Source organism: Sus scrofa, chromosome 13 (genome assembly GCF_000003025.6).
Source record: "Sus scrofa isolate TJ Tabasco breed Duroc chromosome 13, Sscrofa11.1, whole genome shotgun sequence".
Classification (NCBI taxonomy): domain Eukaryota; kingdom Metazoa; phylum Chordata; class Mammalia; order Artiodactyla; family Suidae; genus Sus; species Sus scrofa.
Window position 1 is genome coordinate 15,871,757 of NC_010455.5, and position 25,799 is coordinate 15,897,555.

General features: G+C 38.2%; 1 protein-coding gene and 1 long non-coding RNA gene across 6 annotated transcripts in view; one reads left to right on the forward strand and one right to left on the reverse strand.

The window, feature by feature from the left end:
• Positions 1–18,189, reverse strand: part of LOC110256377 — a 43,995-nt gene extending 25,806 nt beyond the window's left edge. For all 3 annotated transcript variants that reach the window (XR_002337778.1, XR_002337777.1, XR_002337776.1), the window contains exon 1: positions 17,773–18,189. This is a non-coding gene — a long non-coding RNA (uncharacterized LOC110256377). The remainder of the gene's footprint in view (positions 1–17,772) is intronic.
• Positions 1–25,799, forward strand: part of RBMS3 (RNA binding motif single stranded interacting protein 3) — a 1,489,550-nt gene that overhangs the window by 902,836 nt on the left and 560,915 nt on the right. The gene's annotated exons all lie outside the window — the stretch shown is intronic.

Genomic DNA, 25,799 nt, shown 5'->3' on the forward strand with positions numbered 1-25,799 from the left:
GTTTGTTTGTTTGTTTGTTCGTTTGTTTGTTTTCCATCCTGATCCCCTCAGAGTGCACATTTGGGCTGCTACAGTGGCTCATGTCTTGATGGCTGCAACAGCCTTGTTGACTGATATGACAGGCAACGTTTTCATCCATATTTTTCTACAATAATGTAAAGACCAGTATTTCCAATGCAGAAAGTCTCAGTACGTGAAGGTACGTGAGGCAAAATCTCGTGTATTAAAACCTGCTCTGCGACTGTGTGATCTTGTGACAAATCATTTACTGTCTTTGAGCCTTAATCTCCTCTTATAAAAGAGTGGGTTGTGTTTGATTATTTCTACGTTTCCCTGTAGTACCAGTGGTGGGCTACATCTGCCTCTGACTGGAGCACTAGAGCCAACTGCTAAATGTTCAGGAATTCTGTGAGATCTGTTACAGATTCAGTATCTTGAAATTGGCCATGGGGGCACTATTTACATCACAGGAATCAGCAAGCCCTATAAATGAGGGCTTTTAAAATTCTATATATTTTTTTGTAGTGGTGGTTTATGAATGTACCACTGATGTAGCCTTATACTTTGAATTTTTGGGTCAGTGTCCATTTCTGCAAAGAATATTGCCAGGAATTTATAAATGGAAAGTGTTACCTAAAAGTCTGTGTTGGCATTTTTAACTCAGGAAAGAGATTTAGTGACACAAGAACCGTATTTTTGAGGGAAAAAATGGTTTCTGTGTGTTCCTTCTGTGCATTTGAGAAATTTAAAGTATGCGAAGGGTACAGAGGGTCATGGTTACTTGTTCGTATTAATTTTTGCTGGATAATAAGATCTGGCTCATGCTATTGTTATTGTAAAAACCCTTTTTGGTTCTTCAGTTACAGAAGCAGTCTGGACCTGGGGTTTATTGCTTAGATTTGTTTTCCTGGAGAATCTTAGAGAGCTAATGTGGCAACATCATGTAGAGTAAATAGCTGTGCACTGAGTTTTGGGTTTCACTCTTGGCTGTGCCATCAACTGGGTATGTGGCCCTAGACAACTGACTTGTCTGCTCTTAACTTCAGTTTCCCCATATATAATATGTGTTTGTACATGATCATTTAAGATTTTATTTTTTTCACAGTACAATTCTTATATTTCATTGAGGCCATCATGAGTTAGTAGTAAAACCTACTCTGGGCCACCTTTTCTATCTTTCATCAATCTCTTCTCCAGTATTGGCAGGGCCATGCCTGAACTGATGCAGCTGTGTGAGTTTGACCTGATTGCACAGGATGCATTTGTTAGAAGACCATTGAAGGTCATTTGTAAAATTCTGGTTTCCTGTCTTGCAGTGGTGGTCTCTTAGTGTGCTCCTTGCTATCTTAAGTGAGCAGTCGTCTAAAGATTCAAATAATTTTGCATTCCTGTTACTCACCCAACACTTATAGGTGAATAATTTTACCTATAAGATAGATAATATTTTGGTGTTTAAATGAAGTCACCATCAGGATAATTGTCATTGTCATTCCTATGAAATTATAAGAAGTTTTAGAGTTACTATTTCCTTATAGGAAATGCGACATTTGCTAATATTCATAGTAATGAAATAATGGAAAACAGAGATACATAAAAAAGGCATAGACATATCAAATTATCTGGTATTAGAATACAATATCCATATAAATGCTGATGAACAGCAAGAAAATGGTATTAAAAGGAAAGAAATAGCATTATTTCTCATATATAATCAAATAAAATTCTTTAAAAAATTTTATTAGTTAACTTACAATGTTGTGTTAGTTTCAGGTTTACAGCAAAGTGAATCAGTTACACACACACACATACACACACACATATACATCCATTCTTTTTCAGATTCTTTTCCCATATTGGTTATTATCAAATTCTTATTAAGATATTTCATTCCCATTTATCATCAAAGCTCCTATGTTTGTATCATGAGTAAAATCAAAGAAGAGAAGGCAAAGTTAAAGCATAGACATGAAGAATGATTTTACTCTGTGGAAAGTCTCTCTAGTTTACCTATGTTTTGGGTGAATACACTGCATCATGCGTCTTATAGGAAATACTGTAGTTAAAGACCTTGTAATGTTTTTATCTTGAGAAATCTCAAAGAACTTTACTGTGGTCTCAATCAAGAAATGTTCATAGAATACCTAGGCTACATGCCAAGGTATGTGCTGAAGATTCAGTGGTGGGTAAATTGAGACAAAGGTCTTGCTTCAGCAGAGAGCATATTCTTACAGGAAAAATGCAAATCAATGAAATGAGCATATGATTTGATATAAAATTGCAGCTACAAATGCAAGCAAAAGAGGAGCATGGAACTAAGGTATTTGTAACATGGGATTAGACCTCATTAGGGCAATAAGCCAAGGAATCTCTGAACAGAGATCAGAAGGAGGAATAGTTTAACTAGAGGAGGAAGGAAGGGAAGAGGCTTATAGGCAGAAGGGACTTCCTATGTGCAGAACCAAGGGCTGGAAGGAGCACAGCAAGGGAGAGGGGGAGAGGAGTATGGCACAGCAGGAGTGGAAAACATGGAGGCGGTAAGGTGATCCCTTTGTATGTCATGTTAGGAGCTTTGAACAATGGAGGAAATCATTGAATTGTCACACACAGGGAGGTGACACAGTCAGATATTTGTTTCGAAAAGATAACTGACTGCTGAGTAGAAAAGATCCTGTAAGATAAGGGAATGGGGTAGGATAAGAATGAACTGGTAGAAGAATAACTTCTTCAGAGAAGAAGTCAGAGAAGAGGAGTGAGAATTAATATTTGAAGGTGGTAGAAAAATGATGTGCGGTAAAAGATGTGTTTTTTCATATGCATGTATTTGTCTTTTAAAAAACAAGGGCTTGAGAGACAACCAAAAAACAAAACACTTAAAGAAGCAGCAAAGTAGCACAGAATAGGACCCAAGTCAGCTATTTTTATTTAATTTCTTTTTCATACCTTATCACGAATGGATCATCACTGCAATATTTAAAGCACTTAAGGCAAATAGAGTGAAAACTAAACATTCAATTGATTATACAATTGATTATACAGGGGATGGGTTATCAGTTGGAGACTTATGGGTGGAATACTTGGGTATTATACCATTTATGCGTATCTCAAGAGGAAGATATAGAAGTGAGGGAAGATAAATTTGGCTTAATAAAAACAGAGGAGCATTGCAACTTTTGGGGGGCCAACTATAATTTTAATAGTCTAATGATTTTTCACATATTCAACTCTATTTCCTTCTTCAAAGAAATTGTTAACTTCTCTTAAACGAATCTCAACATCCCCTTGAAACACATTGAGATTACTCTTAAAAAATGAAGCCATATATTTTTGATGGAAAGTAAAATCATTAATGTTTTTATGTTTTTGACATCTACCTTTTATCTAACTATTCTCCTAACTCATAAAATTTAAGTAGTATAATGCTTTCAGAAAGCCCTGCTTTGAGATTGCTTCCACTTCCATGTGGTTAATCTGGAATTAATGCCAGCATCCTGTTGATACAGAGCAGATTGTTCTGTTATAAAGTGAACATGCCATGGCCAAGGCTGCTTGAAGCAGAATGAAGGACAAGCAGGGAAACTTTTGGGTAGATCCACATGTATTTCCAATCATCACTGGAAGACCAGGAAGTCAGCTGACCTCCCCTTCATTTTTCTGGGTAAATGTTTTCCTTTCTCAAGCTCTGTCACCCCAGCTTTGCTCCCTTTAAGATGAAGCTGTAAATGTCACTTTAACATTTAACAAGAGAGGAGAAACTCCCATAGTGAAAAGCCAGGGGACAAAGTAGGAGTGTTTGTGCCCAAGCTCATCTCCCTGACTTTGACCCAACCCTGTTGGATGTTGCGTTAAGGTGTGTGCTGAATGCTGAGTAGTGAGAGCAGATTCAAGTGCATCTGGGCTCTGAGTGCAGGGTGCATGCCACAGGGTGTCAGACAGTTTTGACAAATGCACTGACACAATCCAACCTTTTATCAATTTAAAAGTAACCTTGTCACAGTAATATGTCAAACCATTCAGATACAACTAAAGGAAAACAAGTCATTACCCACTCCAGAGGAACCAAGTAAATAAGAAAAGTGTGACTGGACATTTTTTTGAGTTCTTTCTTACCATGTCAATGAAGATTTAAAAGTTCCCTTTAATAAGGCCTGGGGAAATTTATTAGTGGCTTTTTCCTGCCAGTTGGACTCAAATTACATGGCTGCTCTAGCGGTATCATATATCTGTGTGGAGGCAGGTGTGAGGAGGAAGTGAATTTGAGGCTCTTTGAACCCTGCCTTTGTGGAATTTAAAAGAAAAAGCACTTTTAAGGCCCAAACTAGATGCCTGACTTCATTGAGTCAGCAGAGATCTAACACTTTGTTCCTTATATTAATTCAGGTTTAGATACAGTATATTACTCAAGTATGTCTTATAAACCACACCAAGTATTTGGTTTGTAATTAATAATTATCATGAGTAACACATTGCTCTATTTAAACCAATTGTTAACATTTATCATGTATTATATCCTCTGTACTCTTCTGAGTTTTTATAGTATCTTATTAAATTCTCAAAACAACCCTAAAGAGGAGTTCCCATCGTGGCACAGTGGAAACAAACCCAACTAGGTTGTGGGTTCGATCCCTAGCCTTGCTCAGCAGGTCAAAGATCCGGCATTGCTCTGAGCTGTGGTGTAGGTCACAGATGCATGTGGCTCAGATCTGGTATTGCCATGGCTGTGGTGTAGGCTGGCGAATACAGCTCCAATTAGACCCCTGGCCTGGGAACTTCCATTTGCTGTGGGTGCAGCCCTGAAAGACAAAAAGACAAAAACAAAAACAAAAACCAAGCCTATAGAATGGAAACAATGATTACTGAGTAATAGTTGAATAAACTGAGGCACAAAAATATTTAGGGGCTTGTCCACGTTCATACAGCCAGCAGGATTCAAAACCCAGCTCTGACTTCAAAGCCCTTATTATTCATAACCACTAAAACATTCATTTAATGAAAAGGGTAGCCTAAATCATGAGTTCTTAAATCCGTGGCTGTCTGGGAGAATCCCTTGACAAGCTTTAAAAAATACTGATGCCTGGGGAATTCTGCTGTGGTGTAGTATATTAGGGATCTGCCACTGTCAATGCAGCAGCTTGGGTCTCTGCTGTGTCACAGTTTAAATCCCTGGACTGGGAACTTTCACATGCTTCAGGTACAGTCAAAAAAGAATGCTAATGTCTGGATCTCACTCTCAGGGATTCTGATTTAGCTACTATCGGGTCAGTTTAGACACTGAGAAGTTTCAAAACCTGCTTAGGCAATTCTACATGTAGCAAAAATTTGAGAATCTCTGGAGTAAATATTGCCACACTAATCAGAAAACATAAGTTAATCCTCTGTTTCAAAACAAAACAAAACAAAACAAAACAAGGAGTTCCCATCATGGCTCAGTGAAAACGAATCTGACCAGCATCCATGAGGATGCAGGTTCAATCCCTGGCCTTGCTCAGTGGGTTAAGGATCCGGCATTGGAGTGAGTTGTGATGTAGGTCATAGACGAAGCTCGGATCCTACGTTGCTGTGCCTGTGGTATAGGCCAGAGTCTACAGCTCTGATTTGACCCCTAGCCTGGGAACCTCCATATGATGCAAGTGTGGCCTGAAAAAGACAAAAAAAATTAATCCTCTGTTTTAACCTTCCTACTCTGACTTTCAGAGAATCTAGAAATTTCACAGAATCTACCAACTTACTTTCAATACTTAAAACTAAATTTTATTTTACTTTAAATGATTTTTGTTCTTTTCCATTATAGCTGGTTTAGTATTCTGTCAGTTTTCTACTGTACAGCAAGGTGACCCAGTCAAACATACATGTATATGTTCTTTTTCTCACATCATCATGCTCTATCATAAGTGACTAGATATATTTCCCAGTGCTATACAGCAGGATCTCATTGCTTATCCATCCCAAAGGCAATAGTTTACATCGATTACCCCCAAATTCCCAGCCCATCCCACTCCCTCCCCTCCCCCTTGGCAACCACAAGTCTGTTCTCTATGTCCATGAGTTTCTTTTCTGTGGAAAGGTTCATTTGTGGGGTATGTTAGATTCCACATATAAGTAATATTATATGGTATTTGTCTTTCTCTTTCTGTCCTACTTCATACAGTATGAGAGTCTCTAATTCATCCATGTTGCTGCAAATGGCATCAACTTGTTTTTTTATGGCTGAGTAGTATTCCATTGTGTATATATGGAAATACTACCACATCTTCTTAAACCATTCATCTGCCAATGGACATTTAATTTGTTTTCATGTCTTGGCTATTGTGAATAGTGCTGCAATGAACATACAGACTCATGTGTCTTTTTCAAGGAAAGTTTTGTCCAGATATATGCCCAAGAGTGGGATTACTGGGTCATATGATAGTTCTATATATAGTTTTCTAAGTACCTCCATACTGTTTTCCATAGTGGTTGTACCAGCTTACATTCCCACCAATAGTGCAGGAGGCTTTCCTTTTCTCCACACCCTCTCCAGCATTTGTTATTTGTGCACTTATTAATAATGGTCATTCTGACTGGTGTGAGGTGGTACCTCACAGTAGTTTTGATTGTCATTTCTCTAATAATCAGTGATATTGAGCATTTTTTCAGGTGCTTGTTGGGCATCTGTTTATCTTCTTTGAAGAAATGTCTGTTCAGGTCTTTTGCCCATTTTTCCATTGAGTGGTTGGCTTTTTTGCTGTTGAGTTGTATAAGTTGTTTGTATATTTTAGAGATTAAACCCTTGTCAGATGCATCGTTTGAAACTATTTTCTCCCCTTCTGTAAGTTGTCTTTTTTTTTTTTTTTTATGGTTTCCTTTGCTGTGCAAAGCTTGTCAGTTCAATTAGGTCCCATTGGTTTAGTTTGCTTTTATTTCTAATACCTTAGGAGACTGACCTGATAAAACACTTGTAAGGTTGATGTCAGAGAATGTAAAACTAAATTTTATTAAGATATTTTAGGATTAATTGGATTTTTTAATCACAAAATTAGATTTATAGATTAGGCCCATGAAAAATCAAGCTGTGAAATAGGTACCCAAAAGTACTTATTGTGCATATGCACCCTGTGGTATATGGAATGATTAGCCAACAGGAAACTGTTGTATAGCACAGGGAACTCTACTTAATATTCTGTGATAGTCAATGTGGAAAAGAATCTGAAAAATAATGGATGTGTGAATATGTATAACTGAATCATTTTGTTTTACAGCAGAAATTGTTACAACATTGTAAATCAAATATATTTCAATAAAACTTTAAAAAAATGGAAAAAAATCTAAGTACTTTGGAGTTCCCATTGTGGCTCAGCAGATTAAAAAGCTGACATTGTCTTTGTGAGGACACAGGTTCAATCCCTTGCCTTGCTCAGTGGGTTAAGGATCTGGCATTGCAGTGGCCGTGGCTTAGGCCTGCAGTTGAAGCTCTACTTGACCATTAGCCTGGAAACTTCCATATGCTGCAAGTGTGGCCATAAAAAGAAAAAAAAAATTTTTTTTGAAAAAAAAAAAAAATAGGAGTTCCTGGCTTAGTGGTAATGAACCTGACTTGTATCCATGAGGACATGGATTCAATCCCCAGCTTCACTCAGTGGGTTAAGGATCTGGCAATGCTGTGAGCTGTTGTGTAGGTCACAGACATGGCTCAGATCCTGCATTGCTGTGGCTGTGGTGTAGGCTGGCAGTTTCAGCTCCAATTCGACCCCTGGCCTGGAAACCTCCATATGCCACAGATGTGGCCCTAAAAAGACAAATAAAATAAAATGAAATATAAAATTACTTTAAATAATATACTCTCCCTTTGTGGCACTGCGGAAATGAATCCGACTAGGAACCATGACGTTGCATGTTCGATCCCTGGCTTCTCTCAGTGGGTTAAGCATCTGGTGTTGCCTTGAGCTCTGGTGTAGGTTGCAGATGTGGCTCGGATCCTACTTTGCTGCGGCTGTGGCATAGGCCAGAAGCTGTAGCTCTGGCTTGACCTCTAGCCTGGGAAGCTCCGTATGCCCATGTGCAGCCCTAAAAAGCAAAAAAAAAAAAAAATATATATATATATATATATATATATACACATATATATACACACTATATATATATATACACACATATATATATACACACATATATATATACTCTCCTTCACATAATTTTTATAAGTCAAGCATTTCTTCAACATCTCAGTTTTTAATAATGTTTGTATTTAATTGATGATTAAGCAAGAAATTCTTCCTATTTTGACTCGTGTTATTAAATTTTTATATATATTTAATTTTTTCTTGTTGGCCTATAGTCTGCTAAACAGAAGATTATGGATTGTTAAAAAGTCATCAGCTTTTTGCAGCATTTGGGGGGAATCTGGGAATTATTGTCTCACTGATTCATTGACTATCCATTCGTTATTGTTTTCATTACTTTGGATGAAGAAGATTCTGATGAATTTCTGTGATTTATTTGAGAAGATATATAAGTTGGAAATAAAAGATAGTATTTTTGCCTATTTATACTGCATGTAGAGAAGAGAAAAAACAAACAAACAAAAATGAAACCATTGAAAGCACCAGTTAAATTATTATGTTGATAGTAGCACAAAAATGCCAGATGTGCCAAGTCAAGTCTTAGAGGTCTGGAGAAGTGGAATTCCAGGCAGATATTTTGCAAAGTGCTTGAAATTTTCAAGGACTTAGAAATTAAGGGCAGGACTCTGGCAAGTTCAGATGAGATCTTGGTTTTCAATTTGCCCAATGATCGTCTAATTGCTAAATACAGCTGACTCTTTTTAATACTTACTTTATTTGATCTCTTTGTTACTTGACCCTATTGACTTCACTTTTATTCTAGAAATTTTCTTTCCCCTTGCCTGGTATACTCCTCTTTCCTGAGTCTCCTCCCAGGGTTTTTCCTTCCAGCTTCTCTTCCACTATCTGCCTCTTCAATATTTTGGCATTTTCAGAATTTAGACTTCCTCTCCTCTCACCACATAAACTCTCTGCTCCCTTCCACTTAAATAACTTCAGCTGTTAGGATGAATATTTAATGCGTATCTCCAGACCATGGAGATATATTTCTTTTAGTCCTAGATCCATATCTTGTTATTCCTTGTACAATTCAAAATTGTCTCCTAAGAGCTATCAAAGTCATGATCCAAAAAGGATTATTCCTGGAGTTCCTGTCGTGGCACAGTGGTTAACGAATCCGACTAGGAACCATGAGGTTGCGGGTTCAGTCCCTGGCCTTGCTCAGTGGGTTAAGGATCTGGCGTTGCCGTGAGCTGTGGTGTAGGTTGCAGATGTGGCTCGGATCCCATGTTGCTGTGGCTCTGGTGTAGGCCGGTGGCTACAGCTCCGATTCAACCCCTGGCCTGGGAACCTCCATATGCCGCGAGAGCGGCCCTAGAAATGGCAAAAAGACAAAAAAAAAAAAAAAAAAAAAAAAAGGATTATTCCTAGGCTTTTCCCTTCTTCAATGTTCCCTTTCTCTATGAATGACACCGTCACCCATCCAGTCATACAAACAAATCATCTGTGATCACTCCTTTCCTCAACCCAGAAACCATTTCCAAGGTAAATAGATTTCAACTGCTAGTCTCTTTATTTCACTAGTGCCATAATTTATTTATTCATTAATTCCAAAATATTTATTGAATGTCATCTCTGTGCCAAGCACTGAAGATAACTTAAGATCTGGTGAATCTCTGCATAGAACTTGCATTCTAATAGGAAGAGATAATATATGGGTGAATGAATAAAGAAGAAAACATCAGAATATGCCACCAAAAGGAGGTATTTCAACTTCCTGTCATTGTAAGTAATGACAGGGAGGTTACTGTGAACTGTGGAACCTTTTTGCAGTGAGATTTAAATTTCAGGATGGAACCAGGCATATAATATTCAGGAGGAATGCTGTTAGAGATAAACACGAGAGCTTGTACAAAATCCCACAGGTAGAAATTAACTCCATGTTTTCGAGTAACATAAGGAAGGTCAGAATTGCAAAAGAATAATGAATAAGGGGAAGTTGGAAGGTAAAAGATGGAGTACAAAATGTATACAAGGACCAAATCAATATAGCTTTATAAGCCAGAGTATGGAGATTGGATTTTATCCTAATTGTTTTTTTTTTTTTTTTTTTTTTTTTTTTTTTTTTTTTTTAAGAAAAGTTATCCTGGCTACTCTGTAAAGAGTGAATTTTAGGGAGTATGGGAAAAGCAAGTAAATGAGTAAGGATGCCATTGTGGAATTCCAGGAAGGTGATGTCAGTGGCTTGAATTAGGATCATAGTGATTAGATAGATGTGATGGATTTGGAGACAGTTTTTATAGAAGTGACTGATGAACTGGAGATGACTGGAGGGTTAAATGAAAGAGAAAGGAATAATTCTCAGGTTTTGGCTTTAGAACCTACAAATACAGTAATTAGTAAAATTAAGATTATGGAAGGGGCAGTTTTGAGGGGAGAGAAATCAAGTGTTCTTAGTTTTGCTATTTTTGAGATGCTATTAGACATCTAAAATGAGATACAGGTTAATAGCTTAACATATAAGAGGTTTCAAAGCAGAGGTTAAAGACACAGATTGCAAGTCATAAGCATTAGAGATAGATTTTAACATGTTGTGGTAATAAGATAATATATGCCTAATATTCTAAAAATTTTACATGTAAGTACTTCATATTACCTGTGTTAATTCATCTATACTTTGTTATAACCTTCATTTTATAGGTTAAAAAACACTGACCCAGATGTTAAGTGACTTACTTGAGGTTACGTAGATGGCCATTGGCAAGTCCAGAGTTTAAAGTAAGGAGTCTGGCTTGAGTCTCTTCTCTTAGCCATGATTCATATATAGGGTGTTTGCATAGCAAAAAAGAGGAGTGGTCATACGACTCGACATCCTAAGAGAAGGAGAAGCCAACAAAGGAACTTAAAAAGGAACCAGTGAAATAGAGGAAACCAGGAAAGCAGGAGAGTGTGGTGTTATAGAAGGTCAGGAAGAAAGTATCTCAAGAATGCAGAATGATCAAATGTGTTGAATACTATTGAGAACTTAAGGAATGTACAAATAGAGAAGTTACATTTGGCTTTGGCTTTGTAGGATATTTGACAAGGATAGTCTTTGTAGGCGGTAAAAGCTGGAAGCCATTTGTTGGGCCTTTCTTTAGGACTTAATAGTCCTTCCAAGTGGAAATGCCTTTTCTTTGTGCCCAAACTCTACATAAAGTGTCATTATTTTCCCACCAACTTTCTGGTTGTTTTCTCTCTCTCTATCTCCCTCTCTCATATTTCTATTTCTTTAACTCTTTTTCATTCTTCCATCCCACCTTCCTTAGATGTAAGCATTTTTTTTTTTTTTTTTTCACTTTTTAGGGCCGCACCTGTGGCTTATGGAGGTTCCCAGGCTAGGGGACAAAATGGAGCTACAGCCACCAGCTTAAAGCACAACTATAGCAACACAGGATCCAAGCCGTGTGTGCAACCTACACCACAGCTCACAGCAACACCAGATCCTTAACCCACTGAGCAAGGCCAGGCATCGGACCGGCAACTTCATGGTTCCTGGTTGGATTCATTTCTGCTGTGCCATGACGGGAACTCCTAGATATAAGCTTTTGAAGACAGATTTATGTTGTTCATTTTTGCAGCCCCAGTGCTTTGTACAGTTCCAGTTCTCTCCTGGTATTTAAGGGGTAACTGATAAATATTCATTTATTGACTACCTGAATCACCAGTAATATCAAATGATTTTATTGTATTGAGTCATAAAACTTGTTTCAGGTAGAATTTGAGTTTATAGTGTTAGATAAAGGAAACAAGGTTTTATCTTAGATATTGAATTCAAAGTTGTACTACTAGAATGAAAAAAGAAAGGTTTTCGATATAGTGGTTTTTTTACTGTGTAGATCCCAAGGAGATTTCTGGAGAGAAGGATAACCAGGCCACATGTATTTAAGGAATCAAATAAGGATCAATACTTTGACTACTCACTCAATATTGCTACTGAGACAGGAAATAACCATTTATTTGAGTCTGAGCTATTAGGTTTCGGCTGTCAAACAGATCACAGTGTGCCAACTGACTGCAAATTCCATAGCTAATGCAGAATAATTTAGGCTCACAGAATGGTTTTTGCTGAAAATTTTTGGCTCTGGAATTTTTCTACAGATTGATTTTTTCAACCAATGACTACTGAAGCCACAATATTATAGACTATCAAAAAACAAAAACAAAAACAAAAAACAACACTGACCATATCTGTGAATTTTTCATATTAAAAATGAGAGCTTTTAATCAGAAAATTGATGAGTGTGATTTGTATACATTATTTAATCATATGATTGTGAATAAGTTATAGTTATAATTTTAGTTGAATTAAATTATAGTTGATTTACAATATGATATTAGCTTCAAGCATACAACATAATGATTTAATATTTTCATAGATTATAATCAATTTAAAGTTTGTTCTAAAATATTGGCTGTATTCCTTGCACCGTACAATATATCTTTGTATCTTATTAATTTTATGCATAGTGGACTATACCTCTTAGATTTTAACCATATCCTGCCCCCCTCCTTCCTTTCTTCTCCCCACTGGTAACCTTTAGTTTTCTCTCTACATCTGTGAATTTATTACTGTTTTTTGATAGACATTCCTTTGTTTTATTTTTTAGATTCCACATGTTAGTGATAACATAGAGAAATTTTCTTTTTCTGTCTGATTTATGTCACTTATGCACATCCATGTTGTTAAAAACAGCAAAATTTATTTTTTAAGGCTGAGTAATATTCCACTGAATATATATCACAACTTCTTTATCCATTCATCTATTGATGGACATGTAGACTACTCCCATATCTTGCTTATTGTAAATAATGTTGTTGTGAACATCAGAGTTATATATCTTTTCAAATTAGTGTTTTAATTTTCTTCTGATAAATACCCAAGAATGGACTTGCTTGATCACATGGTAGTTATATTTTTAGTTTTTTAAGGAACTTCCATGCTACTTTCCACAGAGACTATACCAATATGCATTCCCACCAACAGGGCAAAAATGTTCTCTTTTCTCACATTCACCAACTTTTTCTTTGGGGTGTTTTTATCAATAGACATTATGATAGGTATGAAGTGGTATCTCATTGTGGTTTTGATTTGCAGTTACATGATGATCCTTGACACTGAGCATCTTTTCATGTGCCTATTGGCCATCTGTATGTCTTCATAAACTATTTGTTTAGGTCTTCTGCCCATTTTTAATGTCAAGTTATTTGTTGTTACTTAGTATGAGCTATTTGTGTAATTTAGATATTAACCCCTTATCACATATATCATTTGTAAATATTTTCTCCCATTAAGTAAGTAGTAGTTCATTTTGTCAATAGTTTCCTTTGCTGTGAAAAAAGCTTTTAAGTTTAATTAAGTCCTATTTTTAACTTTTTGCTTTGGTTTTCTTCCTTTGGGGAGACAGATCCAAAAAAAAACCTGCTAAGTTATATTGAAAAAGTATTCTGTATATGTTTTCTTCTAGGAATTTTATGGTTTCTGGTATTACATTTACTTTAATCCATTTTGAGTATATATGTGTATATGGTATGAGAATATGTTATCATTTCATTCTGTTACATGTAGCTGTCCAGTATTCCCAGCACCACTTATTGAGTAGATTGTATTTTCTTCATTGCATATTTTTGCCTCCTTTCTTGTAGATTTATTCACTATATGTAAGTAGATTTACTTTTGGACTCTCTACTCTATTACTTTGATCTATATACCATACCATTTTGATTACTTTTAGCTTTCTAGTATAGTCTGAAAGCAGGGAGTAACTTTGTTCTCCATCTTTTTTTTTCCCCACTCAAGATTGCTTTGGCCATTTGTGATCTTTTGTGGTTCTATATAAATTTTAGGATTATTAGTGCCAGTTTGTGAAAAATATCATGGATATTTTGATAGAGATTACATTAAATCTGTATATTGCTTTGGGTAGTATGGACTTTTTTTTTTTTTTTTTTTTGTCTTTTGTCTTTTGTTGTTGTTGTTGTTGCTATTTCTTGGGCCGCTCCCGCGGCATATGGAGGTTCCCAGGCTAGGGGTCGAATCGGAGCTGTAGCCACCGGCCTACGCCAGAGCCACAGCAACGCGGGATCCGAGCCACGTCTGCAACCTACACCACAGCTCACGGCAACGCCAGATCCTTAACCCACTGAGCAAGGGCAGGGACCGAACCCGCGACCTCATGGTTCCTAGTCGGATTCGTTAACCACTGCGCCACGACGGGAACTCCAGGACTTTTTAACAATATTAATTCTTCTAATCCATGAACTCACAATATCTTTCCATTTTCTTGTATTGACACTGAATTTTTTGTTTTCTCTTTCTGATTATTCATTATTAATTTAGTATTTAGTGTAGAAAGTCAACTGATTTGTATATATTTAATCTTGTATCCTGTAACTTTACTAAATTCATTTATTCATTCTAATAGCTTTTGGTGAATATTTTGGAATTTTTCTATATATATATATCATGTTATCTGCAGTTTTACTTTGTTCCTTCTAATTTCAATGCCTTTTTTTTTTTTCTTTTTCTTTTTCTTCTCTGACTGCTGTGGCTAGGGTTTCCAACACTATGTTAAATAGTAGTGGTGAGAGTGGGCATTCTTGTCTTGTTCCTGATTTTAAAGGAAGAACTTTCAGCTTTTCATCATTGAGTATGATGTTAGCAGTGGGTATGTCATAAATTGCTTTATTGCATAAATATATGTTCCCTCTTTACCAACTCTGATGAAAATTTTGTCATGAATGGATTTTGAATTTTGTGAAATATTTTTTCTGTGTCTATTGAGACAATCTTGTGATTTTTGTTAATGTGGTATAATATGTTATTGATTTGTGGATAAATTACAATTTATTCTTTTTGTGTGTGTGTGTTTTAGGGCTGCATCGGAGGCATATGGAAATTCCCAGGCTAGGGGTCGAATCAGAGCTACAACTGCTGGCCTACACCACAGCCACAGCAATGCCAGATCCAAGCCACATCTGCAAATGACACCACAGCTCATGGCAATGCTGGATGCTTAACCCACTGAGCAAGGCCAGGGGTCAAACCCACATCCTCATGGATGCTAGTAGGGTTTTTAATACACTAATCCACAATGAGAATTCCTACAATTTATTCTTAAAAATAAAATTCTATAAAAATTTGCTTTATTTTTTTATCTGTTATCAGATTCATTATATAACTAACAATATGGTGTCTCTTGACTAATGAGGATTGTATTTTACATTTAAAATATGCTCCATTGCTTCTCGGCCTTTTGGCTAAGATCAAGTGTAGTATCTGTTCTTATCAGTTTAAAATATGCTCCAGGGGAGTTCCTGTCATGGTTCAATGGTAACAAACCCAACTAGTATCCATGAGGATGAGGGTTTGATCCCTGGCATCACTCAATGAGTTAAGGATCTGGTTTTGCTGTGGCTGTGGTGTAGGCTGGCAGCTGCAGCTCCGATTTGACCTCTAGCCTGAGAACTTCTATATGGTGTGGGTGTGGCCCTAAAAAAAAGCCTAAATAAATAAATATGCTACTGAAAATTTCTTAGAGGTTCATTGTTTTAATTTTAAATTGACATTATTTGAGAGCAAAATTAAATGTAATCATTGTAAGTCTAGGGTTTGATAAGTTCTAACAAATATATGCCTTTAAGTAGCCACCACAACAATCAAGATATAAAAGATTTCTATCATCCCGAAAGCATCTTGAAAATACAATCAATATACTAAGAAGTTCACAATTTAAAACCACCTTACATAAGAAAGCAAGAAGGCAGTATCTTACCATGAGAGTGGCAGAGAAATTTCAGCAGGTTTTGTGTTCTGATTAACCATTTACAGATTGTATAAACTTGGTGAAGTCATGTAGCTCATCTGGGCATCCTAGTGCCTGATACATGTTAAATCCTTAATAAATACTCATTATTATTACTCACTTATGCAAAGTAAAAACCATTATTTTAATTTATATCTATATAAAACAATACTAAATTAAGTAGAGTCACTTGTAATTTTAAGGATTCTGTGTTCAAACAAAGCACATATTTTTATTTTTATATTATTCCTATCTTATTTATCTCTATGTACCATAAGTTCTCGTGTCATCCTATCGTATTCTGTTAAATCATTGCTATCCATCGTGCTGTGGTACAGTCATACTATAAACATTCACAGTATCAGTATAAATACATACAATTTAGGCTCTATCTAAAAAATTAAAAATAAAAATAGTGCAAAATAAAATTTTTAAAAAACATAGTGCTTAAATATGGTACAATTATATTCTTTAACAATAAAATGGAAGTTTGGGGATTGAATTGATGCCAAGCATTTTTGTTCTTCAGTATAATTAAATTGTTTAAAATGTATTTGATCATCTTAATGTGTGAATGTTGGTGATCTGCTGATATCACTGAGATTTTATTGCTGAATCAGTAGATTGAGTTGGTTTTAGCTTGAGTCAATTCTTTTTTTTTTTTCTTTTCTTTTCTTTTCTTTTTCTTTTTTTTTTTTAGGGCCACACTCATGGCATTTGGAAATTCCCAGGCTAGGGGTCAAATGGGAGCTGCAGCTGCCGGCCTACACCACAGCCACAGCAATGCGGGATCAAAGCCTCGTCTGTGACCTACACCACAGCTCATGGCCGTACTGGATCCTTATCCCATTGAGTGAGTCCAAGGATCTAACCCACATCCTCACGGATCCTAGTCAGGATCGTTAACCACTAAGCCACGAAGGGAACTTCCTTAAATCAATTCTCACCCAAGTTTTCTTCCAGAGTATATTTTCAAAAAATGTTTCCTCTGCTTCTATTAAACACTTTCATAAGATAGCTCTTTTGTGTTGTTTACTATAAATTTCTATTTATTTAAATAATTACTCTAGATTTAGAATCAGGGAAATAGCCACTTAATTAATATCAATTGTGTAAATATTCTCTTAATAGATTCAATATTAACTGTCTAAATTCAGTTGCATTTCTGGAGTTCCCGTCGTGGCGCAGTGGTTAACGACTCCGACTAGGAACCATGAGGTTGCGGGTTCGATCCCTGGCCTTGCTCAGGGGGTTAACGATCCGGCGTTGCCGTGAGCTGTGGTGTAGGTTGCAGACGCGGCTCGGATCCTGCGTTGCTGTGGCTCTGGCGTAGGCCGGTGGCTACAGCTCCGATTCGACCCTTAGCCTGGGAACCTCCATATGCCGCGGGAGCGGCCCAAGAAATAGCAGCAACAACAACAACAACAACAATAAATAAATAAATAAATAAATAAATAAATTCAGTTGCATTTCAAACTTGGTTTAGGTTAAGTTCTTTCTCAGAAAATCCAGAACCTATGGTTCCAGTTCTCTGTACAGATCACCTTTTTCTCTCTACATCATTATGGAGACCACTCCAGGTTCAACTCTCGTTTGAACTTTATTAACTGTGCATCCTTGGACAAGTTACACTACCTCTCTATTCCTCAGTTTCTCTTTCTATGAAATGGATATTGTAATTGTACTTCTCTTTTAGAGTTGTTAAGAGAATTAAATGAAAGCACTAAAATCAGGCCTGGCTTGGAGTGAACACACAGTATTATGCTTACAAGAACTTTCCTAATACAAACTCAAGTTAGTTTGCTCCCAAGCTGAATGTTCTGTGTGAAGCTCGTGGTCATTTTGTTAAAATGATTTCTAGCTCTGTGCTGAAATTGTGTATCCCAACTTACCACGGCCAGTCCGGTTGAGCTCTGGAGTTCTGTGATTCTTTACTTGTGGCCTTTATCTGTGTAAACACAACTGCCTTCATTCTTCAGGACACAGAGCTTGGTGGTTGGTAATGACTGCCCTTGTTTTCAAAGACTGAGCCTCACATTGACTTGTGACCTGCAAAACTGAGCCTTGCTGATTCTTGCACAGGAATCTTGGGAAAGCAACCAAGTTTAAGATTAAAAAAAAAGTAGAACTCTTTCACTGATTCATGCTTCAACATCCCAGGGCAAGCCGGGTACATAATCTCTGGCTGGTTTGCATGTCTCAACATAGAACTGGGGCTGCATCTCACAGTGAACTCCGTGAGCGTTACAATTACCTGCGTGCTTTATTGGATAAAGTGTCCTTAGGAGACTTTCATGACCACAAACCAGAAAAAGGCCCTAAGCTGTTCAAGTAGGAACTAGAAGCGAGGTTATCAGAGAACCATAAGAGGCTCCCCCAGTTTCAAAATTTAAAAGAGGTGTCATCTGGCACTAATAATGAGTGACACCTCTGAGAGAAGGAAGGAGGCATTATTTCCAGGGATCGTTTTTATCTGAGTGGAAAGTGATTTGCTGTGGGCCTTTTATGTCAGGATCATTTTGTCTGAGCAGAAAGTGATTTGCTGTGGGCCTTTGCATAAACAATTCTTGGTTCCCTGCCTCTGTATGTGACTCTGTTTTCTTTAATTCTAAAGCACAAGGGTAGTATTTATTAGGTTACAACATCACGCTAATTTTGGGGACCACAGATGCATTCACATCCATAGCATGTTTGAATTCCATTGCAGTGACCGACAATGACAGTGAGACTGATCTCAATGCATGTCTGTACCAGATATTCTGCAGGCACTCTACAGGAAGAATAACCAGCTCTTTCTGGCTCATCAAGACTTCCTCAGCTTTAGCATGAAAGACCCTCATCCTGGGAACCCCCAGTTCCAGGCAGACTGGGTCTCTTTCTACATGGATTATTTCATTTAATGACCAACCTCTTCTATTACCAAGAGCTACTGTTCTTGTCTTTCGCTATTAAGGGAGTTGAGATACAGAGAAGTAAAGTTACTTTCTGAAGCTTCCAGAACCACAGACACATCCTAACATTGGTTAAGCGGGAACTCAGACTCAGGCGGAGAGCCAGCTCTCTCATTCTTTACCTTACTCTAGGTAGGTGTTGGGATAAACATGTAAGTTGTGGAAACCAGACTGTTTTCACCAAAACTTGGCTTAGAACTTGGGTACTTCAATCTGTATGAATGCAAGAGGAATACAATTCTATACCACTGTGTGGTGACAGCAAACCATATTGCAAACTCCAGAAATACCTGTCACTGAGCACCAAGGAAGGACTTTCTGAGCCACTGGAGAAAACTGACTAATGACTTGCAAAATTCTGCCAAAACAACTTACCTATACTGTACAGTCGTGTAGTGCCTTGCATAGTAACTACTTAAGAAATAGTGTTGAGTGTCTCAGTTTGGGGGAAAAAAATACTTTGGCAAAATGTTTTCTGTTTATGTGAAGTTTCCTTTTCCCTTCTTAAAAAAAAAAAGGCACAGAGAATACATCAGACAAGTTATGATAACATACGTGAAAATATCAAACCATGTTTCAAATGGAAGTTACAATCTCCTGGCTCTCATTGTTATATAAATGCCCTTTGACAGAGCTTTATTCCTTCTATCATTCCCTGCCTATGTGAACTATAAATGTTCTGAGGAGGGTAAGATAATAGTTCCCCAACTTTCAAATTTAGAAAAGCAGTCAAATAATAAAAGGGAGTCAGTTAATGCTACCAACTTTTAAATTTACTGAACAATGATACTACATAAAATACCTGCTACTGGTAAATAGTGATTTACTAGCGCATAGATATAGTTAGCATACTTTACCATCACTAGAGTATTTGGTTTTCAAAATTTAATTTTCATACCTAATGGGCCATCATCTTAGTGTAAGATAGGAAAGTTAAGGTTCATCTACACGTATGACCATAATAGGTGTTATGTTGCAAGAACAACTTGACTTCTCTTTTGCCTCCCACGCATTTGTGTTGCATGCCTGTGTGTCAGTTCCAGACACTGTTTGTTCATGAAACATGATACCAACTGCTCAAGAAGTCCCTTTTGTGCCATAGTCATTGTAGAATTTCAATTTCACATCCTTGTGTTGATAGCAATGAGAGCAGCGTCTTTCATGCTATTTCACTCAATTGAGAAATTTCAGGGAAAACTGAGAGACGCTGAGGAACTTGGCCCCCAAGCCAGTGCCAAGAATGGGACAAGCTGCAGCAGGCCAGCAAAACCAGCATGCTCCAGAAGGTTGGGGGGGGGGTGGTGCATCTCAGGGTGCTCACCCCCACCCGGGAATTCCCAACTGGCCAGGAGGGAGCGGTTAGTGAATGGAGGTGAAAGGTGTACCCTGAGACCAGGAAAATGTGGTTAAGGATTGTCCACCACTATGGTGACTGAAAACATGGAGACAGAGTCACCTCCTAGCTCTGCCGCCAAAAAACTCCATGGCCCTGGTAAGTAACTTTACCCACCTAAGCCTCAGTTGCACTATAATTGTATGACCTTCCAGGCTTCTTCAGTTATAAAACACAATAATTTGACTTCCAATTCTCTGAGATCCCTGCTTTCTGCTAGTGACCAATACATACTAGAGTATTAATCAGTCTCAGTGAGTTATCAAGTAGGACATTCAGTGTTACCTGGATTTTAGTGACAGTGGGTTCACCTAAATTCAAAATCCTACATTGTCTCTGCTCATAGAACTGCTTGGTGTTGATGCTAATTGTTGAAACATTGAAGTTACTGCGACGTATTCCTGATCTTTTTGTTCCTGTCTGCCTTGTACATAGAGGTAACTTTGCACCTGATGAAATGTAGATTCCCTAAGCCTAAACCATGGTGAAAAATAGAAAACAAACGAACAAATCAAATTACAAGAGAATAAGGAAAGCATGTATTAAATACACCAAAAAAATAGTGGGGCAAATTGGAAACTTGTGGCTAGTTTTCCAAAGCAAGTACTATGGCCAGGAGCCATCAGCACATAACACACACACAGACAGACACACACGCATACACACGTGTTGCCTATATACTTAGGAACACTTCTATATTTGGAGATAATTCTTTTTCTTCAGAGCAGGGTGGTGTCTTTTTCACAATCCCCAGCATTTAGTTCAATGACCACTACATGCCCAGGTCTCAATCATAATTTGTGGCATGAAATGTTGTTATCTGTTGAGAAATAATTTCCAGGCCCTGTGAATGCTTCTTACATCTTAAACTCTGATCATTAATACCCCTTAGGGCAGAGTGGGAAGAAATGGCTTTCTCAAGAACCAGACTTCACAGAATAACTAATATTTGTTAATACCTGTGTGGGTATTAAAACTACAGGACCAACCTCTTTATAACTGTAGAATACTGAGGAGGTAGTTGGAAGGATGTAGTTGATGGTGAAATGAGAAAGAAATTCTTAGATGATGTTGTTCTTGGTACTTTCAAAAATCAGCGCCAGCTCCCCTCTCTGGGCTCTTTAAAATAAAAAGACAGTAAAGGCAGACTGAGAAGAGAGTAAACAGACAAAAGATGACTCCATCAGCTTTTTAATCTCTCCCCAATATAGAAGAAGACAATATTCCATATCACCCACAATGACCTCAGCCCTCTGCTTCCAAGGGTTTTATTTGTTTGTTTTCTCTTGATATTCAAGTAGATCAAGATTCCCCACTTTTTGAGAGGGCAGACATGGAAGGTTGTGCCCAAAACTCTCTAAGAGGAAGGTTGCTGACATTTTCATGCTTCTTCCTCCTTGGGTGGAAACTGATTGGCAGTGTGCCAGTTCACTCACGCTCCTGTGACCTCATTTGAAATGGACTGAAGGATAAGTACCTGGCTGTTCTTTACTAGCCAGCTTAGCCAGTAAACACACAACTGTTTTTCAAGAAAATTTCTCCCTGAGAGCCTGCAAGCATACCACAACGGATGTCGTCACACCAGATAGTGAGCAGTGTGAACAATCATGTTGCCACTCACTTAAGCGCAATAGCACGACAGGCTAATTTTCCTTGTTTACCCCCAAAAGGAAAACAAACAAACAACATTGCATAATGAGTGTTAAGGGTATTTGGTGCAAACAAAGTCAAATTGGGCCATGAGTCTTTCAGAGAAAATGTTTTCTGCATCCAAATGTGTTCATTATGTTCACAGGATGTCCAGTTTATACCTCTAGGCATGACCTCAGCCAAAATGCAGGGGTTTTCCTCTGTATGGAGCTAAGAGCCTTTAATTGTGATGTGTATAATATTTAGCTCCCTTCTGGAAAGTGTCCCTCCTAGTTGAATTTCAACTTACTCTCTCTGTTGCATGTCTCATGGACAATAAGAGTGTGTGGGTCAGTCCTCAACAAAGCAGAGATACCCTGTCTTGCCATCTAGACCAATGGGAATAAACTCAGATAAGCCAGATAGCTGCTTTTTAGCTGCCTTTTAGAGCCCTTGACATGACTGTGTGGACATCCCATATGGTTTACCCTGCGATCTAGAATCAACAATTTCTGTAAATTCTATATCAAAGTTCAGATTTCTTGAAACAACTGGAGAGGGGAGACCTGTGATTCCAGCTGTCAGCGCGATGAACGATTACATTTTTCTGACACCTAGGATGCCCTTAAGCCAGTGTTTGTAACAAAGTGGATGAATTAACTGCATGTTGTTCCATATACTCTGTGCAAAGAATTGAAACCAGTCTAGGAGAGTCCAAGAGAAGGAACTGTTCCAGTTTTTTTGGAGTTCCCATAGTGGCTCAGTGGAAACGAATCTGATTAGCATCCATGAGGACACAAGATCAATCCCTGGCCTCACTCAGTCGGTTATGGACCGATGTTGCCGTGAGCTGAGGTGTGGGTCACAGACGCGCTTGGATCTGGCATTGCTGTGGCTGTGCTGTAGGCCAGAGGTTACAACTCTGATTCAACCCCTACCTTGGGAACCTCCATATGCCTTGAGTTTGGCCCTAAAAAGACAGAAAACATTTCCAGCTTTTGAATCAAAGAAATTAGTCATCACTGATGGCCTACCAAATTATTGGACCTTAATTTGCCTGATTTTCTGTAGGGGATCTAGGTTAAGGTTTACAGAAATAGGGAGTAATTAATTATGGGATGTAAAGGAGTGAAGTATACTTTGGCACTCTCCTTTTCAAGACTCTCAAACCAAGGATTTTATATTAAACAGACAACGTTTAGGTAAAGCTGGGCTCTTAATTACTTTTAAGGAACCACTAAAATGTATACACAATTTTGAGGATAGGCTGTGTGTACATTTTTCTGGGTGAAATTTACATAGCCTGAAAATATTTTTTAAATTGTTAGATAGTTTAATAGATTCTTGGATATACAGTAAACCCAACACATGTAATCTTGCTATTGATATGTTTATAGATGGGAGGAAAATCTACATATTCATGCGGTTTACACTGAAAGCTGTTTGAATCCCTCCTGTGTCTCTCTTGCTAAGGCAGAAGCCTGGGGACAATGACAGCTGTTGCAGGAGACGCTGAATTTAGCTAATCTCAAAGGTTTTACTTCCAACCTATTTGGAAGTGAGGTTCTAGGTTGTCACATTTGTGTTTCAGCCATTTCCTCTGACATGCTTTTCCTTCACTTAGGCAAGGGAGACTCAGACTTTTGCCTGCCACAGGAAGTCGATGGCACTGGGCTGGCTTGCAGACAGGGACTGGCTCTGTATCTCTGGGTTGGCACAACCTAATGAAAATTGTTGAGCTGCAGCATTTCCATCCTGGTGCCAGCCCAATGGCTAGACGCCAAGATTGCTATTTGGCAACAAATGACCAGACAAGCAGCTGGTTATTGCAGCGAGTCTGAGCCGTGTGCTTGGGGCCATGACTCTGCTGCCAGACCCTCCAACCCAGTTAGCAGCTGAACCCTGGAGGTTTTTCTGGCTCCATTCCCACTTCCTCTAGTGGTGGGCTTTGCCCTGATAAGGGTGGTTTCCAGCAGCTTGCCCTGCTTGGTCCTGAGCTGTGGCGTCCGGCTGGAGCAGAAGCTTATAGACCCTGCTGCGGGGGCCGTGGGCAGCAGGGCCGGCTCCTTGGGGCACTGGCTGGACCTGCTTTCACTAGAGGCTGGCTGGAGGAGGAGAGAGTCAATGTGGGCTGCTGGCATTACCTTCCAGCCAGGGCCAAAGAAGGCACAGCCTGCTGGCCTCTGCCTTTGGCTCTGCTAGCATCTATTTTGTGCTGTTCTTTGTGAAAAGTGCTAAGACAAAAGAGCCTGGTGAGCAGACTTGTTCCGAGAAAATGGGAAGAAGGAGGTGAGGGAAGAGAAACTGGCCCAGTAGATATAGCCATCATAAAGGAGTGGAATTACATTAGCAATGGCTGAGCAGGGTCTTCCTTGTCTCTGTGTTTCCCAAGTGGCAAAAAAAAAATTCTTTCCTTAGGCTTTTTCATTTCCTCTTTCTGCCAGAACTCCTGGACTTTGAGAAAAGTTTGTCCTTAGGCTTTTGAAAGGGAGAAGGCACCTCTTTTCAGGAGGCCCCATTGTCCCCATCAATGTCCCCTCCTGGGGTCTGGCACCATCTGTAAGTTTGCTGCAGCTGCTGATGAATTTAAACTGAGTTAGCAGGAGCCAGGTATAGCATATTTGGAAAGCATGCATCCCTCTTCTTTTGTTGGGCTAAGAGTGGGGATAAGGGGCTCTGAAGAGATAATTTCCCCATCTTCTTTGAGAGACGCCGTCATCCAGTTTCCAGCACTGTGTACTCTACGTGGATTCCTTGGAACTCAGAGAGCTATTCAGAGTGGTTCAGAATGAAGGCCAACCATCTGAACACAGCCAAAGGGTAACTTTAGTATCTCTCAAAGAACACCTGTGATTTCTCCCAGGGAAAGCTGAAGGATACCACAATGGTAGAACTATTAAAAATGTTGGCACAGAGGACCAAGGACTCCATTGTGTTTAATTGCTGGGATTCCTGCCTCACCACACAGGACAAGTACCAACAGGATACTTTCTATGAAATTTGTCTTTTATTTCTCATATTTGATCATTTCTGGAACCAGGCATATGACCAGCCATATCTGTCTCTTCAGATGAAGTAAATAGAATGGGAACATTGCTCCAATGTTGTCCTGCAACTGTAAAATTTTCTCTCTCTCTCTCTTTTTTTTCTTTCTTTTTTTTTTTTTTTTAAATCAGGTCCATTGACATTCTTTTACTTATTTGGTCATTTATCTAAGAAACTTTATTGTTGTAACATCACCATGTACGACATTCCTCGGGACTATGTGGATTTGCAGACTAAACAAGATTACATACATAGTGCAAGGGAGGAATCTGTGATTAGCTTAACTGATGAGTGTTTCACTCAAAAATATTTTCACAATGTTCAACATGAGGGGTTTTCTTATTTAGAGGTTCATTTCAACTGTCAAAATAGCACCCTGATGTTGGGTGGTTTTGTTCATGAAATCATAGTTGGATAATTTGTGTTTGAGCCTTCCCCCATTCATACCACCTGTTTCCTAATCTATCTGCTGGACTCCCATTAATACCTGAGAAGCCATCTCAAATACTCTGCATTACGCATCCGTATTCCATCCCCAATTCCCACAAAAATCATTTGCCGGGACAAGCATCTCTGTTCCCATTTCACTTCATTCATACATTGATTATCATATCTATCACCCTGTATTCTGGTTGATTTCTATCATTTCGCCTGCTAGACAATGAACTTGCTAAGGAGTGAAGTGCTTCTTATTCGTATTTGTATGAGTTTTAATTTTCAGCACCATGAAATTATACAGAGAAGTGAAATTATCACCATTTACAGCAGGAACGTTTTAGTTTCCAGATACAGACATAGAGTTGATTCTTGTTATTTGCAGTAGTTATTTTCTCTAGTTATTGTAAACACTGAATTAGCAAATAATGAATCATTGACCAATAGAGTTAGGTTTCTGCAAAAG